The sequence below is a fragment of the Solanum verrucosum genome, unplaced genomic scaffold (assembly GCF_900185275.1).
Source record: "Solanum verrucosum unplaced genomic scaffold, falcon-dt-bn FXZP01000049.1, whole genome shotgun sequence".
NCBI lineage: Eukaryota > Viridiplantae > Streptophyta > Magnoliopsida > Solanales > Solanaceae > Solanum > Solanum verrucosum.
Window position 1 is genome coordinate 10,153,760 of NW_026020221.1, and position 19,857 is coordinate 10,173,616.

Consider the following 19,857-nt stretch of genomic DNA (forward strand, 5'->3'; position numbering starts at 1 on the left):
TTGACCTAATGTTTAAACGACAGAAAATAAAAAGATTGATGATCAAATTCTCATACTTGGTATTGGAATTTGATCTTAAAGATTTTATGAGAATCAACAACTCCAAGTGTCACAATGTATGAAATGATGAACTAAATATGAAAAATGGATCAACAACTCAAGTGTCACAATATATGAAATGATGAACTAAATATGAAAAATGGAAAGGGGAAAAGAATCTACAAGGTAAAAGTATTGTTTTTTGTTGATTAATGATTGGACTTGTGCCACCTTTAGAGAAGTTTTTGAGTGAAAATTATATTGTATTTATAGAAGTATGCCTGCACGTGGAATTATATTTCTTGTCTAACGGATTTTGATTGAAGCCCTTGGGACTCGCTCTCTACAAACTCAATTCATGCTAAAAAACTAAATAAAAAAAATACAATCTATAGATCATATTTTTTTTCGTTATGGGAGATTCGAGAAAAGATGAAATAACAATACGCGTTTGTTAGCGTGTATAAAAATATTATATATTAATAATGTTATTCAAAGATTATTTCTTATGTATTGTTTGACTTGACATATTAAAAATAATGTACATTGTATAATTTTTAAAAAGATTATTTATTTACGAATATACTAATATGATCAAAGGATGTTGAAAATGTTTTGAGAATAAGATTGTGTATTTAATTATGATAATTTATGCATAAACCTCTTGCATTTCTAATACCATGAATTTTCAAGTATTAGTTATACATATCTTAGTATCAAATAAAATGCAAATATTGGTTGAAAAAGTGTACCAAATTAGATATAAGTAATGCAAAAAGTTAATACATGACTTTTCTTTTTAATGCGCTCTACTGAACAATCGTATTTCTAGGATGGATATGATTTGCATTAAAAATGTTACTTTCTCTGTTCCATTTTTAAGTGTTGTTTTACCCAAAACAAATATCCCAAAATAACTGCTCAATTAGTCAGTTATTAAAGAACTCAAAAGTTATTAGTAATGCTCACTTTACATAGTAATCCTTCCTGTCGTTAATTTAATATTTTTGATTTGCCCGCCCCTTAAAAAATTATGTATTATATCCATATTAAATTTATTTAATCATTTACTAACTCTCTCTTTAGTTAAAGAAAAATGTGCTCTCTATTTTATAAATGAAAAGAGTGATGATAAAAGTATGATACAAAGAAAATCTTTTTCTAGAAAATGTTTTCTTAAAAAACACGTTGCTTTCTAACTTATCTCATATTTGGGTGATGAGTGGATTTTAAAAAAAATATTTGGTTGGAATAAAAAACATTTTTCAGAAAAAATATTTTTTTTGGCTAGAGAGTAGAAAATATTTTCAGGAAAATAATATTTGACCCGAAAAATTAACCCCGATAATCGATTCAAAATCCGACCTTGACACTTGAACCGAGACAGATCTGGATAAACTATTCGAAATCCGACCCCGACATTAGACTTAACGCCAACTGTTGGACTCATATTCAAACAGGGACTCGACTCTCACCCCGACCTTGACACCTGAGCCGGGACACAACCCCCAACACCCGACATGGGATCCAACCCGACACCCTAACCCGGGACCTGAGATCCAAACTGTGACCGGACTTTTGAACCAGGACCTGACCCTGACACTCGATGCGGGACCCGACTTTAAAAGAAGAACCTGACCCTGACATTCGATCGAGACCCAACCCCAACTCCCGACTCCCGGCTTGAGATCCGACTTTGAAATCGTGATCAAGTAAAAGTGAAAATCTATTTTTAGAATAGTGGAAAAGTAAAAGTAATGGGAGAGAGAATTTGTTTTAAATACTACCCTTATATTTATTTGAATTTTTAAAAATGTGTGACTTAAAACCTGTTCATTTAGAAAATGGAGTTATATTTTTTTGATTTTTTTTTTTATATTTTATTCTCATAAATGCCAATTTTTTTTTTGTAATGGGTTATAATTTAATAATTATTTCTTCTTTTTCAATTAACAATATAACATTTCTTGCCATATTTGTTAGAAAAGAATAAATATATGTACGTTATACAACAATACAAATGTTTAAATCTCTTTTTATTGATTATAATTTTGAAAACTTTTTCAATAGAATCAATTGTTACATAAACTATCAAAATTATTCTAAAAGTGTTTTCAAATAAAATTAAGATTTCACTTTATTGAATATGCCTATTAGAGTATCATTTTTTTTACTTATATAATATTTCGTAATACTTTTAATTAGAAAAATCAATATTATAGTGATTATTACCTTTAGAAGACATCCAAAGTTAAGGCAATATTTTTTAAAATTTAATTATTTGTTAATTTAATTAGTTTAAGCTTGAAATGTTTAGTAAAACATCTCAAAGAATTGAAGATGATCTTACAAAGCCAATATTAAAACATAGTTAATTCAAATTAAAGTGAATTAGATAAATTGAGAAATAAAAAGTAATTGTAAATTTTGTTGTCTACTATTTTTAATTATAATTACATCAATAATAAAATTTCACAAAGAGATTAGCAACAAACTATTAAGAAACATTTAATTAATAGTAACAATAAATGCATAATTTATTTATATTCTACTTGGTATTTTGTTTCTTCCAAGTGTTAATGCGGTGCTTCTTGCTTTTGTTTCTTCGTTTTATCTTTGCCTCTTAGTCGGATTCATTTCTTTTTTGTGCAAATGTTTTCATAATTGAATTTGGGGGTTTTAAGTTCTTTGGAGGCCCTTATTTTTTGGGGCCTAAAGCCACTGCATTAGTGGCTTTAGTGTTGATCCGCCGCCCTTGATAGTCCTACATTGTACTTAGGTTTATTCATGATGACACTTATAATGGGATGGAGGAAGTAACTTCCTTCGCTTTATGTTATTTTACCCTAACTAAAATAATTTTGTTTACTTATTTATTTTAGCAAATCAAGAGGAATCTATTGCTGTACGTTCACTTTTACCAATTCAGATTACACTTTGCATGTTCCTTAAGAAACAATGATTGATATAATAAGAATAATAAAATATGGTAAATATATTCCTACATTGTAATTAAATTTTTTTTCATAATGACACTTAAAAATGGGATAGAGGGAGTAACTTCCTCTATTTTATTGTACTTGACCCTAACTAAAAATAATTTTTTTACTTATATTTTTTAGCAAATCAAGGGGAATATATAACTCCCTCACTTTAACTTATTCAGATTAAACTTTGCACGTTTTTTAAGAAATAATAATTGATATAAGTGTCTTATCATAATTCCATGCCCATAATAACATCAAAATCAAGCATATCCAACACAATAAAGTCAGTTCTAGTGTCACACCCCTGGATAGTCACCAAACATGATCTATACTCCAGATCCACTACTAAAGACTCGCCCACACGGGGTCGAAACATGTAACGACGCTAATAGAGTCTAAGAAATCAAACTTATTTGGGAAGCATAATAAACATGTACATAAGAATATGTAGAATCCAGATTAAATAAAACTGAGGAGGACTTAATGGCATATAAGAATCGTACCTATGATGACAACGTCCAATGCCTCAGCTTCCCATCTCGTTGGAGTTGTATATAGGTGGCCCTATGAACTGAACGTTTAATCTATCTCTTGACCTACCTCCTTGGGGTCCTCTTCGAGCCTCTTGGTGACCACCTCTATGATCCTGACCTTGGGCACTACCTCTAGTCTGTACTACTGCCAAAATTTGTTGAGGTGTCTGTGGAGCAAGCACAATCATCCCTCACCAGGGAAACTCTCTAGATTAGTGGTCAAGCTTACCATAATCATAACAACCCTGAGAAGCACAACTATGAGAAGATCGACCACCACGACCCAAAGATCCCAAATGCGAGCCTCTCGAACTCTAACATAAACCATCACCACCTCAGTTATACAAGTCGCTCTCTAAGGCTTGGAGTGTTGCTTGAACATGCCGACTGGAATAACCCTGATGCTGGTAGCATTGCTGAGATCTATCATAATGGTCCCTGCCCTTAGAATGATAACCATTATAGCTTCCCTAGTGGCATTCCCTCTTATCGATGCATCTTTGGGCTTTGCGATGGAGCTCATCCATAGTACGAGTGTGATCAACAACATCTAAAAAATATTTGCCCATTGAAGCCATAGATTCACTCTTGATTCGTAACTACAACCTCAATACACGGACGAAGCAACAAACTCTCTCTTACTCTGTAGGTAAAATCATGGCAGCATGTTTGGAGAGCTCATGTAACCCAGCCTCGTACTTCGACATGGTCAGAGGCCTGCTCCAACCTAGCAAACTGATTTTGTAGTCAATCTCTAATGTTTCTTGATATAAATATGGCCAAGAAAGCCTCTAAAAACTCAGTCGAAGATACGGGAGGTGACCTAGCTTGTCTACACTCCATATACAATCACCATCACTTTTTGGCTTGTAACACCCCTAAATACTAGACCAACATTCGCATGTCGATACACCATTGCTTAATTACTAGAATATGTTTTATTCTCATTTTGGGAACTTGAAATTTTGTGATATTTGCAACATCGCTTAACATAATTGTGATCGGAATTTAAGGTATTGTATGGGGGTATTTACATAATTTTCTAATTAGAATTACATATAAATTGAAAGTGTTGGCATTAGGTATATACATATAGGTATATATGTATGCTTTTTGGCAGCCTACCTTTATTTGAACAACCCTTTTAGTGACAGCTGTACATGTGACTAGCCTCACTTTTGAGACTATATTTTGACACCTCTGCTAGTAAAATTCGTATCACCTGAAGTATAAGAACCTTAGAACATTATCTAACAAGTTGTTCTTCAAAATCACAAGAGAAAAACTTGGCCCTTTTGGCTGGAATTCGATACATACACTTCTTTTTGGTAAGTGACGAAATCTGTTTCTGAGCTGGATAGTGTTTGGTATTTTATGCATATCTCTTTCTCTAGAACTTCGTTTACAGTGAATAAATATGATTTGGAAAGCTACTTTGTAGACCTATAACTCTTATGTTTATATAAAACTCTAATTTAGCTGTTATTAATTCGAAATATGGGATGCAACATAGGACAAGTTCTGTCCAGATTTTGAAATTACAAATCCTGTATGAACAACTGTTAGTGTTTTGAATATATCTTTTTATAAAAATATATTTTGCAGTGATTCTTATTTGTTTGCAACCCTAAGAGATGTATCTACATCTTTCATGAAGGTTATAAAGTCTAGTTTTGCCGTTTTCCTTTTCAAATCTAAGTTGTGACATGAGGTACTAGGCTGGCCAGAATTACTGTTTTGGGAGCATAGTCGTATTTGTACAGGCTAAGCTTACTTGTGATGATAATCCTGTTTTACATCAACATTATTGATCTGCTAGGAATTAAAGAAGTTATTTAATTATATTTTTAAGGTTGTATATACTCGTGAACAAGTTGAGGACCTTGAAACGTTGGTTGGTCTACGGTCTGAACTCGCGACGTTGTGTTGGACTGCTTCTTTGCTAAAGCACTAAGGTTTGTGTATAAACTTGCACTTGCACTCTTTTAACTGCTAGTATATCTGAAAGTTGATCTTGGTACCTTGGTTACCTCTCGTCACTTTGCATTGTCGTGTTGGTATCCTTTAAGATGTTAAAGACGCTTGTGTAACTCACCCACTTGTACGAATTGTTTGATCACTTGGCACTCTTGTTGGGACCTTGTCCTTCTTGTGGCTGTGACTTTGTCATTATTGGCTTGCCTCTTGATTTAGATCATTTGCCATCTTGAGTTTGGATTTTAGTCAGTCTTAAGAATGGAAGTTGTCCATTTTAAGTATGAACTAGAAAGCCATTTTTAATATGGTTCTTGGTTCTCTTGATTATTGGGCTTTGACCCTTCTTGATACAGGGCGCCGACCCTTCTTGATACCTACTTGTGCTTGGTGTGACTACATGATGTATATATTGGGCGAGCCTTGTTGTTGAATCTATTGGAAAATGATGCTATGAGTGTTCTTGACATTTGAATCTTTAAATATCGAACTTGATACTCTTTATATATTGTTTCCTTGATTTATTTATTATGTTCAATTATGCTGCCCATGACTTGAGAAAGGTAACTTGGTGAATCTGAGGGCTCCAAACCTATAGTTTTTGCACCACTAAGCTATATGCTTAGCGATAGTTGTTTCTATCGTAGGGAATGTCCGAGAGGATGCATGAAGCTGACCATTGGAGATGGAGATTTTGAGAGCCTTAAGGAGGATCACATTTGCATATAGGCATCTATATTTTGTATAAACCTTGGGACTTGTACATGATCTATGTGTTGTATATTTACATGAAATTTTGAGGACTAATTTGATCATGTCACCATGGGTTGTAATATAAGTATGTCTATATGTTTTGTTCTTTTGGGGTGTGTAAACCCAAGTCTTGTAATATACGAAATTTACTATTAGTTTTGAATGTTTGTGTGAAGCATGAACCAGCTGATTTCGGTACTCGAAAGTTGGTAATATTCTTGTTATCTCATCCTTAAGTGTGAGGATAATATATGCATGAAAAGCTCGTAAGTTATTTGCTTAAATTTTTCTGGGAGGGTTTTTCTGTCATAAGTTAAATTCCGCGCCATGTCAATTTTAACATCAAATAAATGTTTAAATGGGCAAGATGTATATCCTTAACTAAATTATTTCTTATGAACCTAATCCCTCTACTAGATTAAAATCAATATGCCATTCGTTAATCTCTTTTAAATGTCGCAAGTATTAAATTAGGTTTCTCGTTAAGTGGTAGTATCCCTCTGAAAGGGTCGCTACATGGCTAACCCTTCAAGCTGATATGCGGTAAAGCCTACTCTTCTAGACTCTATTGACCACAAGGTATACAATCTCTCCTTACAAGTCATCAAAAACTCATTGACGTCCTCCCCTACAACCCCAAAATACCTCGAAGGAGCCAGTCCCAAGAACACTTCGACCATCTTATACTCCTCTAATGGCATAACTCCAACTGCAATAATTAGCGGTGATGGGTGATGGTGACACCTCAACCTGAGGAGCTGATAATGTCGGCTGAACCTGCGGTACTAGCATAACTGGAGCTGGGGACTGCTGCATGCCCTCTAACATGACCAATAACTTAGTTATAGTCACATGCAACTCTGAGGCAATGGCTGGCTCGAGTAGTGGCTAGGCTAGTCCCGACCCTACCGACTGTGGAGGAATAAAAGATAGGTAAGTCTTCATAACTAGACCATGTGTCACATCTCTGACCTGATCCTAAGTTAGTGCTCCAGCTCGTGTACGACCAGGGGGTCGACCTTTGACCCCAACTGGGGATCTATTTACTGGCTTGTGAGCATCATCCCAGCAAGTGAACCACACATTCGAGCCATCCAGCGAAAGAGTGAAACAAGATTTTAGGAATTGAATAAGACTACCAAATGAACAATAACAACCTAAAGGAAAAATCTTCATATATATGTCATGTAGTCTCTTGAAGATAGGATACACAGGTTTTCGCACCGATCTGTCGAACTTTACTAGACATTAGCTTTGTACCAACGACACCGACGGACCTGAGGCTCTATTACCAACTTTTCATGATATGAAACCTCCGGTCATGATGACACATACCAAAAACCCACCTATAGGTAAGCAAACCTCTTTCCCGAAACGACAAGTAACATGCATTTTGGGCAGAATCAACAACCAACGAGAAGATAACAACATAATAAAGGAATACACAATGGAAAGAAGGAAATGACATAAATATATATAACAATACAAGACCCGATCGCACGACCTGGTGGGCAAAGATATAAAGCTACTAAAAAAAGTATAAGCTACAAAATAACCAAAATAAGTACAAACTAATATCGAATACAAAAACTATCCAAAAACTATATATATATATATATATATATATATATATATATAACTCAATCTCTATCTCCAGAAATCCCGCTAGACACACAGAAATTAACATTGTTGGTTGGTGCTAGAATCTGCATTAGAAAAATAGATATAGAGTGTAGCATGAGTACCAAAACAACAGGTACCCAGTAGGCATCATAGGCCTACTGAGATTGGAAAGAAAATACAAAATGAAAAGTGAGGGAATAAACGGTAGGTAAGGGACATACAAATGTGACAATAACAGGAAGTCTAACTATACACCTCAGTAATCTAGAAAGAATGGAACGATAAAGTAAAGAAACTAACTACAACTTAACTGGCCCCCATAAGCCTAGAAGGTACATTCATGCACAATTGAAATGAAATAATCCAAACGGAGCCCTATAAGTCTGATAAGTACATAGAAAAACTAATGGTATCCCAAGATGAAATGAAGTATGATCTAGAACTAATACAACTGAAATCGCACCTCGAACACGGTGAAAGCACTTCAAAGAACTCACTAGAATCAAGGTGTCAAGACTCAAAGCTGACTGACACACCAGACTCAATCCAATGTTGATAAAATTGCGCACGAACCTCGAACCATGACTAGCAAAAATGTGAACAGACCTCAAATTGTGGCTAGAACACTTTGAAGAACTTTTGTAATCACACGCTCATCGCCAAGTAGAAAGATACTGTAGGGTAAAACCTCCATCGGAGTTAGAAGGGACCCACTCTAGCTTAAAACCCATGATCCGGTCTGATGAAATCAATAAGGGCCAAAATCAAAACTGAAACATGCTAGAGCAGTAACATAAGAAAGTTATGGATAAAAGTCCAATAAGAGTGGAGTTTTCACCTAGCTAACGATTCATACTACCAAACCCAAGTCTGTTACATTAGTCTACGGGGAGCTAGAAACGTTTGAAGCAATATCAGAGGATTACTAAGGCATAACTGCTCCAAAATAGCAGTTCTAAGGCAATCACTAGTCTACGCCTAGGCTAAGGCCAAATATGAGTCACCAATATCAATACAAGAAAACATATAGTCACAACATGGCATAATACGACAATGCGGATAAGGTAGAGATGTTCAATTTACCCTGAATTACCCGAAAAGAAGGCTTAGACATGATTTATATAAATTAAACATGAAGCATGCTAAGAACCCTCCCAAAACTAGTTAGACAATATGCAAATACCAACACAAACTCAATTTAAGATCATTAAACCATAGCCTATCTCGAAGTTGATCGTGCACACTCTAAAATTTACTAAATCAGAGTTTTACCCTTCTGAAATACCTCTGAATGCTGCCACATAATCAAATAAATGATTGCGATGTCAGTATGGACGTTTTGACACCCAAATCGCAATAATAAGAGATGAAACTAAAAATGAGTCAAAATGATATTATGGGACTTGCACAAGAAATCTCTTAATTGACTCCATCAATTGGTCCATCCAGCTCAAGGAACTTGTTCCTAAAAAAAGAGCACAATTCGAAATTTAAATCAACCTGAAACAGCTCATGCATCAAGAATTCAGGATATCACAATTGAAGACAAAAAATAAGGAATAGGGAAGGCAACTTATGGGTTTAAACGCGTAAACAATGAGTCTAACAAGTCCCCAACACCACTCCTAGATCAAAGCAATAATTCCCATAAGAAATCACCAAAAATAAAGCTCTCCAACACCCAAAGACGAAATGAAATAATGGAGGAACTTCAGTGATTTAATCACTGTAATTATCGCTCTGGCGACCCCGACGTTGCAGGTGCTATCTTGCTAAAGTGGAAAGAGGCCACCTGTGTGAGGATTAACCTACCAGTATGCTCCCTAGGAGCAGGGCTACTCACAGAAACAATGGCCTATCCGCAAAAACAACACCTTTCTCACACTACTAGACCGCAGGAGCCGACTTGACACCACAATAGCTAGGTCGCAGGTGTGAGCCTAGGTTCTGCGGGAGTGGCCACTCTAGTAGTTGGTGCACCAGCACTTGGGATGAAAATCCTAAGTCTCTGCTAGACCTTCAGAATTGGCTTGGGGTCCCACCAATGCAAACCTAACTTTCTTCCTATTTAGATTTGGCATTCCAAACTCAACGAAACTATTGTTACTTTCAAAAGATGTCCTCTTGACAAAAACTGGATCCCACACCCAAGCCTCGCTTGGCCAAAAACCACTAGGTAGTTCAAAATGGGTTTGTAAATCTCGGGATTTTAACTAAGGGTCCATCAAAATCATAGTTGATGTTCCGGAGCTAATAGATCCATCAAAATGCTTTCTGAGGTCGTTCACCTGAAGTTTTGACCAAAGTAAACTGTTCAAACTTTAGAAGCTTTAAAACACAGAAACTTGCATAAAAACCAAACAAACGATCAAGTGGTCGAGCTATCAGTTCTATCAAGTCATAAATAATTTAGGGTCGCTATAAAAAAAGCTTTAAACACTGAAGATGATGCAATAATGAGGAAATGACCTAGAGTGTCAATACAATAATTGTTTCTTATACTATCCTTGTCATTAAATAGCTATATAAAGTATTAGTAATCAAATTCAAGTTGTCAAAACATAATAATTAATAAAATTAGTTTACTAAATAAATTCTTAATAATACTCCCTTCATTTCATATTACTTGGCTCCTATTGACTTGGCATACCCTTTAACAAAATTTTAATTAGATGTGTATTTTATTAAACTAACATTATTAATGATGCTTTGGTTCGAGTGTGTTTGGTAGGAAGGAAAATATTTTTCATGAAAAATATTCTCATAGAAAATGCTTTATCGGAAAACAAGTGAATTTATTACTCTTTTTTTTTTTTGGTGTTTGGTAAGTAAGCAAAAAAAGTATCATCTCAAGAATATTTACATATAATCTAACAAAACAGTATCATGGTGGGAGGGCATGGGGCCTCAAGGTTAGGGTGGATAGTCAAGGGGTGGGGTTTGGGGCATTGGGTGTATGGGAGGAGACAATGAACTTTGAATATAATTTATGAAACTTGGTTTTCCTACTTTCATTAAGAAAGTCATTTTCCTCATTTTTAAGGAATTTGTTTTCCTAGGGAAAATATTTTCAAAAACTTTTGTCCAAGCAAACATGGGAAAATTAAAAAAACACTTTCAGAAAATATTTTCCTCCATACCAAACACAACGATCTCCCTATTATTATTTTATGTAGATATTTAATACTAAAAGTAGTATGGAAAAAAAGTAATAAAACTCCCTTGATTTACTAAATTGAAACTCCTCCGTTTCATATTACTTGGCCGTCATACTAAAATTAAATATTTTATTTTACTAGTTCATTTTAGCAAATCAAGGAAGTTTTATTACTTTTTTCTCATACTACTCTTAGTATTAAATAGCTATATAATGTTGTAGAAGTCTGATTATTTTAAAACATCAATAATAAGATTAGTTTAGTAAAATGCGTCTCCAAGTAAAATAAAATTAAGAAATATACTAGGTCAACAGAGGCCAAATAATATGAAATGGAGGAAGAATTCTTTTAACGGAATTGTCAAGTCAAACTTAAGATTAAAAAAAGATTGAAACAGGGGAGAATTATTTTTTCTTAAACAAACTTTGACCACATAGTCAAAGAAAAAATCTAAAGGAACTTCTATTATTAAAAATGTACTTGAGAACATTAAATATAAGTCAAAAGGACTTGGTTCTTTTTCTTCGATTTTGTATCGTTCATTTTCTAATTTGCTAATATTGGGCTATTGGCTAATGGCTACTATAAAGACTAAATTTATTTCTCAACAAACTCACAAAACAACTCATGCATTAGAATAGCTCATCTTATACGAGTTCAATTTAGAGCTCAAAATTACCAACATGAGCTATGGTGCATTGGTGGGAGTGTTTTAGCCTTAATCAGAGGTCTTAGGTTCGAGCCTTGAGTATGAAGAAAATCTTGTTGGGAGCACCACCCGGGAATGGGCCTTGCAGTGCGTGATTCGGATTTAGTCAAAGCTCTAATGTGGGCTCCGTACACCGAATGGGAAACCAAAAAAAATATGGAGCTCAAAATTATCGTTCCATAAGTTTACTCATCTTGTTCAAGTAGTTAATCTCCAACTAATTAAGCACAATTGGTTATATAATTAAGCATTATAGCTGACCGGATCTATATACATCTTACTGGTTACAAAGCTTTGTAATCTAATTTAACTCATTTTTTCTTCATTCATCAATCAATAAATGGTTTTTTACCAAAAGTATTTAGTATGAAATTTGATTATATTTTACTAATGTATGTTCTTTCAAATTCGAAACAAACACAACAACTTCTTCAAAATGTTTACAAATGTATCGAATAGTTCAAAATGCATCCGCCATTAAACTTTTATATTGAGCACCTGGTTGGTTTTCTATAGATTACTATAACAATTGACTAAAGACCTCATTTGTTTGCATTTAATGAAGGTCTGAATCTAAATGGTTCAGACATTAGATCATTATGTGCATTTGTTCTCATTAAAATTTAAGAACTTAATTGGTCTGAATATGTCTTGATCATTAAGATCTAGAATAGAAGCTTAATATATTCTTGTGTGGATAATATTCAATTATTCATCATCACTCTGTCTACTATCACCAGCCACCACCATTAACAACATTTACCATCACCATCACCATCAACATCACTACCATTGTCAACCACCATTACCACCGTCTACCACCAACCACCTCTGCCATCACAACCACCAACATTGCTAACCGCTATTGTCAACTACTACCACACTTACCTCCTCCATCACTACAACTATATCCATTACCACCATCACCCCCATCTTTATAGTCGTCCACCTACACCACCAGTATCATCACTATCTTCACTACAGTCAATTCTTACTACCAACAAACTTTTTCATCACAACTAGCACTACTGTCAACTACCACCATACATTCTTCGATCACCACCACCGTCCCCGCCACCTCCACCACTACTATCAGTCATTACCACTACTATGATCAATATCTACTACCAATCACATAACTGCCAACTACCACAAACACATCATCAACCACCGCACATTCTTCAGCCACCACCATCAACACCACTAACTACTAACATCAACCAACTTCATCATTACAATCACCAATACCACTATCAATTACCACGATTCTGACAGTCACCATAGCACCGGTCACATCCATTGTTACAACTATCACCACTATCATAATTACTAGTCATTAACAACAACTATAACCATCAGTACACCACTACAAACTATCTTCACCATCACTAGCAAACATAAGTGTTTTATTTTTTTAATCAAGTAATGAATTAATTTTATTTGAATTATATATTTATTAAAACAAGTAATTTTAATCATTCAGTGTTCAAATCTAGAAACAATATCTTAATCATTAAGATGTGCATTCAAATTTAGACGTATAAGTCTTAATGAAAACAAACGAGGCTTAAGAATGTCTAATAGATCAGGCCTACCTGGAACTGGATCAGACTGGATACCCAAAATTAAACCAGAATGGGCTGGTCCACATAGGGATTGAGCTGAGTTATATAATAAGCTGGACCCTCACGGGTTCATTTGGGGTGCCGATGGATGAGGATCAGTAAACACGATAAAGTCTCATCAAATACAGAACTAATTAATTATATTGATTCAATGGTAACTTTAATTTTACATTTTCTGGATAATTATAACAACAAAAAACACACTACTGGTGTTGATTACATGCTGAAATAGTAATTTGCGAAATTATATTTTCCGTCAGACTATTATTCTAAATACATGTATCTAAAGAATTACATGCATATATCTCTGGTACACACAAGTCAGAAGCGGCCTTATTGGGTATTTAAAAAAGAAATGTAACTAATTCATATTAAATAAGGTCCGATTCACTGTAAAGACTCTTGAGGATATGGTGTATCATTTTGAACTAATAGAATTGATCAAAGATTCAAATTATCTCCTCAATTTTGTTCATCACAGAAATATTATTGTTTCTTTTCTATAATTTCTCTTCAATTTCAAATTCAGTGTATTGTTCAATTTCGTCAAAATCATTGTATTTGGGATTCTGAATGAAAAACAGAGTAGTGTTTGAGACATTTTGAAATTAGATACTATGATTTGATTGATGCTATTTATTCAAAACGATTGAAAATCGATGAATTTAGAAAAGACTAGAAATTAGATACACTTCTAAAGGGAATCCAACATCAATGGAGATTCAAAATGAAATAAGAATGAGAGTATTTATGGAGTTGAAGATATTCATATTGTACATAGCGACATAAATCTTTAATTGCAAAAGTAATTTGTAAATTACTTTTTAATCAGATACAACCCTATGTTTCTAACCGTGGTCGATAATATTGAAGCATGGTGTGTGATCGACATGTATTTTGATTATATATTATCGACAATAATCTATGTTGGTCAAACTCTTCAAAAATGTCAAGGGTGCATGTCGGATTCGCCAAAAGTAAGTGTATTCTTGGAGAATTCAACACGGATACGGTATCGAAAGTGAAGAATCCGCAAATCACAAAGTAGTTTAAGTTAAGCAGTTACATAAGGATAAAGCCACTACTGTTGTTGTGATGGTGAAATATGACATTGATCATTTGTCTGTTCAGAGTTTAAAAAAAATAAAGACGAAAAATTTAGTTTTGTTTATCTAACATTAACTATGTATACTAACTATAAATATACTAGTGTACTTGTCTGCGCTTCGTGCGGTTATAAGAAAAACTTAAATATATTTTAAAATAATTAATTTCACTATTTGATAAATGTTTTAATAAATAATATAATAAAAGAGAGAAACACAAATTAAAATATGACTTCGATATTACATATTCAGAAAAATTGCTAAAAATAATTTTTCATACTGATAAAAAATTTGAAAATATAAATGTTGATATGAAAAGTTAAAAGGTTCTCTCTCAATCTTCTATTATAATATTATCGTGGTAATTATTATAAATAAATTGGAGTAATAACTGTACAAATGATAACACTTTCTTTAATGTAGAAAAAATAAAAGAACTTTTATTTGCTTTCAATAATAATAAATTTATTATACATTAATCATATATTCACATTTATTATGGTAAAAAGAAAAAAGAAAAAAATATTACTCTTATTATCCTTATTTACACTCTATTTATGTTGTTAAGAAGAAAATTAATTTATATATATGATATTTTTTTAACACTTTTAACAAAAAATTGTTATTGAGAAAATTAAATTATGAAATTTAAAGTTTTTCTCAAAAAAAAAGAAAAGAGTTAAGGAAATTAATTTTTTTAGTTATATATATATATATATATAATCTTAATTTTACCATGCATATAAATTTAATCATTTTTTTATAAATATTTTATAATGAGTCTATTTATAGGACAACAATATGAAATATTAAATGATATTATGAATATGATTATTAATATAATTTAGGAGTTGTGATCATCAAAAGTCATTAAAGTACAAAACATAAAGACACTTGAATTTTTATATTAAAAATTATGAATCAATGAAGGAGTAGTAATTGATACATTCATTTTTGTACAAAAATAAGAAATAAATAATCAGAAAATTAGTCAAAACAATGAGAAAATCAAAAGATAAATAAGATTATTGGCGAAAGAGATGTGCTACACCACTTTTCTTTTATCTAGATAATTCTTATGTTGGTAAAGAAAATAGATTGAGAGAGAACAACTCTACTGAATCATTTTTATCCTAAACAAATACTTTTGTATTTCAATTTCTAACCAAACAGATTGTAATAGTGATCTTTGAAAATCTCTTGAGAACTTCTAATATTAATCATAAAAAAAACTAAATATATGAAGACTACAAAGTTCCATATCAATAAACATCTTTTTATATATTATACAATCTCGATTTGGTACTGCTCCGCAGCCCGCACCGAAACAGTGCTTTACCCCTAGATGTCCAATCAACTGTTGTGCCTCAATGCATTTTGGGGAGAACCAGCTAGCTCTGGGTTCGAGTGACATTTCACCCCTAACCACAACTCATCCGCTGATTCTTCAACATCAATCTGTTCGGACATTATAAAAATTATGAATTAACTTTACATTCTCATCTTCTATCATAATAGTTATTAAAAGTTGATTTACATGACTACAAAATTATATATACATGCTTAATTAAGTAGCATACATGTGTGTTGACTTTCTTTTCAGTTTCTATTTTCAAAAATATCCTGACATAAAAACAAAATAAGTTAATCATACAACAACAACAATAACGACAAAATATAAAAATGAACTTAACTAATCAAATAAAAACTTTAAAGAATATTTAATTATGAGTTAAAGATAAAGGAAGGATGTTGTTGTCAACATTACATAATGCTCCAAAAACTACAAAAAGAAGAAAAAGAAGCAAAGAGAAAAAATCAAATAATTTTTTTTCTAAAAAAAAATGTGATTCATATTATCATGAATTCAAAAATAATAATATTGAATATAATTGCAACAGAGAAAAAGTGATAACCATATTAGGCACATCAAATAGTTTACCTTGTAAAATCGAACTGCACAAAGATATCTAACAATCTTCATCCTGCAAAATCAGATCAAAGAAGACAAAAAATTAACCAATAAAAGAGATAAAAGATGAAGAATAAGAAAAAAATGTAAAAAATATGAAAGGTTATAAGTGTGATTTTGAGATGTCATAAATTTGTATATTAAATTATTTGAGGGTTATGAATATGAAAGGTTAGGAGTTATGAAATTTATTAATATTTATTAAGAGTAAAATTTATGTAATTGAAGAGGTAAGAAAATAAAATAATTGAAAGAAATAAGAGAAAAATGCCAATAAAATCACAAAAAAAGATAAATAAGAATGAAGCTCTCAGAGAGCACCACGTCACCGTTTTCATATTCAGCTTTATTATAATATATAGATTGATCAAATGTATATTATAGATAGACGTACTACTGATTTGATAAATGCTCTATCTTGCATTACCTATCATTTGCTTGATTATGTATTTAAAATTTAAATTTTGTTACATATATATTCTCATATATAGTATTTCTGAGCAATTAAATAATCTTAATTTTTCAATTGATTTTAATATAAAATTATGGCTCTACCACTGCTAACATATATAAGTACCTGTAAACACTTGCACATGTATCTGCAATTATAATAGACTAGGGAATTCGACCGCGCTTCGCGCAGTTATGAAATATATATGTAAATTTATTTTAAAAGATAATTATGATACAAAAAATAAAAAATCAATTATAGAAATAAGAAAAATGATAAAATCACAATACAAATATTTTTTTTAGAATTAGAGCTTAAGTGAATTACATTTTTATTATCAAATGTTTTTCGAAAACAAAAGACTAATTTATTAAGAAAAAATTCATATATTATGATGTTAATACATAAATTTCGAATAAACATATTTAATGGCTTGATTTTTTTTCTTATTTTTGTCAAATGATAAATTTACTATCCGATGAATCTTCCTTTAGTTCGAAAAAATAAATGATGAAACTAAAAATAGGAGGAAATAGAGATAAATATTTCTATTTCATTTCTTCTTCAATATTTAATCCTTTCTTTGTCCTTGTTTTTTCTCTTATTATCATCGTCTAAATAATTATAATTCTCTATTTTTCATTATCATCTAAATAAACCTCTATTGCTAATTTTTCGTATATATCTTATATTATTATGGTGATTCATTAGAAGTAGAAGAAATTAACAAATTTAAATGGTTCTTCACCATAAGAAATACCTAATAATTCCGTATTTCAATACTTAATATACATTTTTTTGAGCCATGAGTAATAAAATTTACACGTCTATTAGCGTAATTAGTTGTGTTCTGACAAAGTTACAAATAACTAATTTGAGCCTAAATGAAAATGTAATTTAGTAAAATTAAAAAATTTATAAGAACCTAAATTTTAAAAAATATATAGAGAGAGAACATATGAAAAAGTAAGTAAAAAGAGAAAAATAACAACACAATTTTGTGAAGTCCTTAATCACAAAAACAAAGATGATATAAAATCATAAAATCAATGCAATTATTTTTGAGCTTTTATTAGGCACCCCTTCTATCCATATCCAAGTGCCTTTTCATGGAGTCAAACTAAAGTATAAATCTAATACTATAACAATAATATCGAATATCACTATTTCAAATATGGAATAAAAATAATAATCTTGAGTAGGAATCTAATGAAAAAAAATGACTTTATATAGACAAAATTGAAGAAATTAATATCATAAGGTATCTTAAAATTTGAAATTAAATAGTTGGGGGTTATGAATATAATTTTTTTTTAAAAAAGAGTTAATAATATTAATTAAAGTAAAAGTTCAATTAGGTATAAGTTATGGAGATAAGAATATTAAAATAAATAAAAGAAGGAAAAAATAAAATAATGAAGACCAAAAAAAAACTCATGAACTATTCAACATTTATTGGGTGTTTAAGGTTTATTAGGAAAGCAAGCAAATCAACTTCTTCTCTTTTTGTACTACTCCATTTTGTTTAACAAAAGTGAAGGAGGAAAAAAAATACAATAAAAAAATAGACAAATATCTTGAAATATTAAAGTAGTGAATATTGAGACTTTTAATTTTTTGTAACAAAGAATAATAATGAGTGTAAATAATTTTTCCGACATTTAAGTATAACAATAAATAGAGGAGTAGTAGTTGATATATTTATTTTTTGTACAATAATAAGTAAATAGAAAAATATGAAAAATTATGGAAAAAAGATAAATAGAATCTTTGGCCAAAGAGAGGTGCAACTTCATTTCTCTATGAGATTTTTAAGTACAACAATATGTAATAGCTATTAGAAATGTATCATAGATAATATACTTTCAGGCATGGCAAAATTTTAGATATTGAAATCAAAACAATACATTAATGAATCTTTAAAATATTGAAAGCATTCAAACTTTACACTAATATGATCATCTCTCTTGATGATTCTTTCAACATAATTAAACTCCCTTCTTCATTTTGATGATCTTGTACTAAATTAATGTAAACATCTCTTTATAATGAATCTTTGAAGAATATATCTTTGATCTTTATCAAAGTGAAGAACATATCATGTCACTGTCTTTTCTATGATTTCTTATGGAAAAGATGAAGAATAATTTTTATTTTTTTTAAAGAGAAAAAAACTACACTATTAGAAAGAAAGAATGAGAAAAAAAACTACACTAATAGAAAGAAAGAATGAGAAAAATGAAAAATGAATATTCAACATCTCCATGGATGATTGTAATTTATAGATTTGATAATCCATAAGAATAAGTTGAAGAGACATGTTATTTAAGTAGAGAATATGAATAGATGGAGGTTTTTTGTAACTCATTAGATTAAATTAGAATAGTAAATATGATTGTTTTTTTTAATTTAATAAATAAAATATTTAATGAAAATATTTAAGAAAAAAAATATCAAAAAAGGAGAAAAAAGAATGGAGGCCATAGAGAGGTGCCACGTCACCTTGTCTATGTTTCTCCTTTATATTATATATAGATTTTAATTTTAGATACATAGAATACTATTATAAAGGAACATATAGCATAGAAGAAAGTAAAGAAATAAGAAAATTATATTTTACAAAATTACCAGAACCTTTTAATTCAAAAGTAATAAAAAGTTGGAATGAAGCAGAATTAACAGATACCTTAGGAGCTAGAATAAAATTCTTACAACGATGGTTTATGGAACTATGTGAAAAACATAAAGAAGAAATAAAAATGGAAAAAATATTAGTAAAAAACTTGGCATGTTGCAAAAATAAGACAGCACCTCAATTTGATTGTACGGATAGGTATTATAAAAATAAAAAGAAATATAATAAAAAATACAGATCAAAATATAAATATAAAGAACCAAGAAGAAGGTACTATGTAAAAAATTACAAA

The 19,857-nt window shown here is 31.2% G+C and overlaps 1 protein-coding gene across 1 annotated transcript in view; it reads right to left on the bottom strand.

The window, feature by feature from the left end:
- Positions 1-19,857, bottom strand: part of LOC125831174 (ethanolamine-phosphate cytidylyltransferase-like) — a 912,135-nt gene that overhangs the window by 174,683 nt on the left and 717,595 nt on the right. The gene's annotated exons all lie outside the window — the stretch shown is intronic.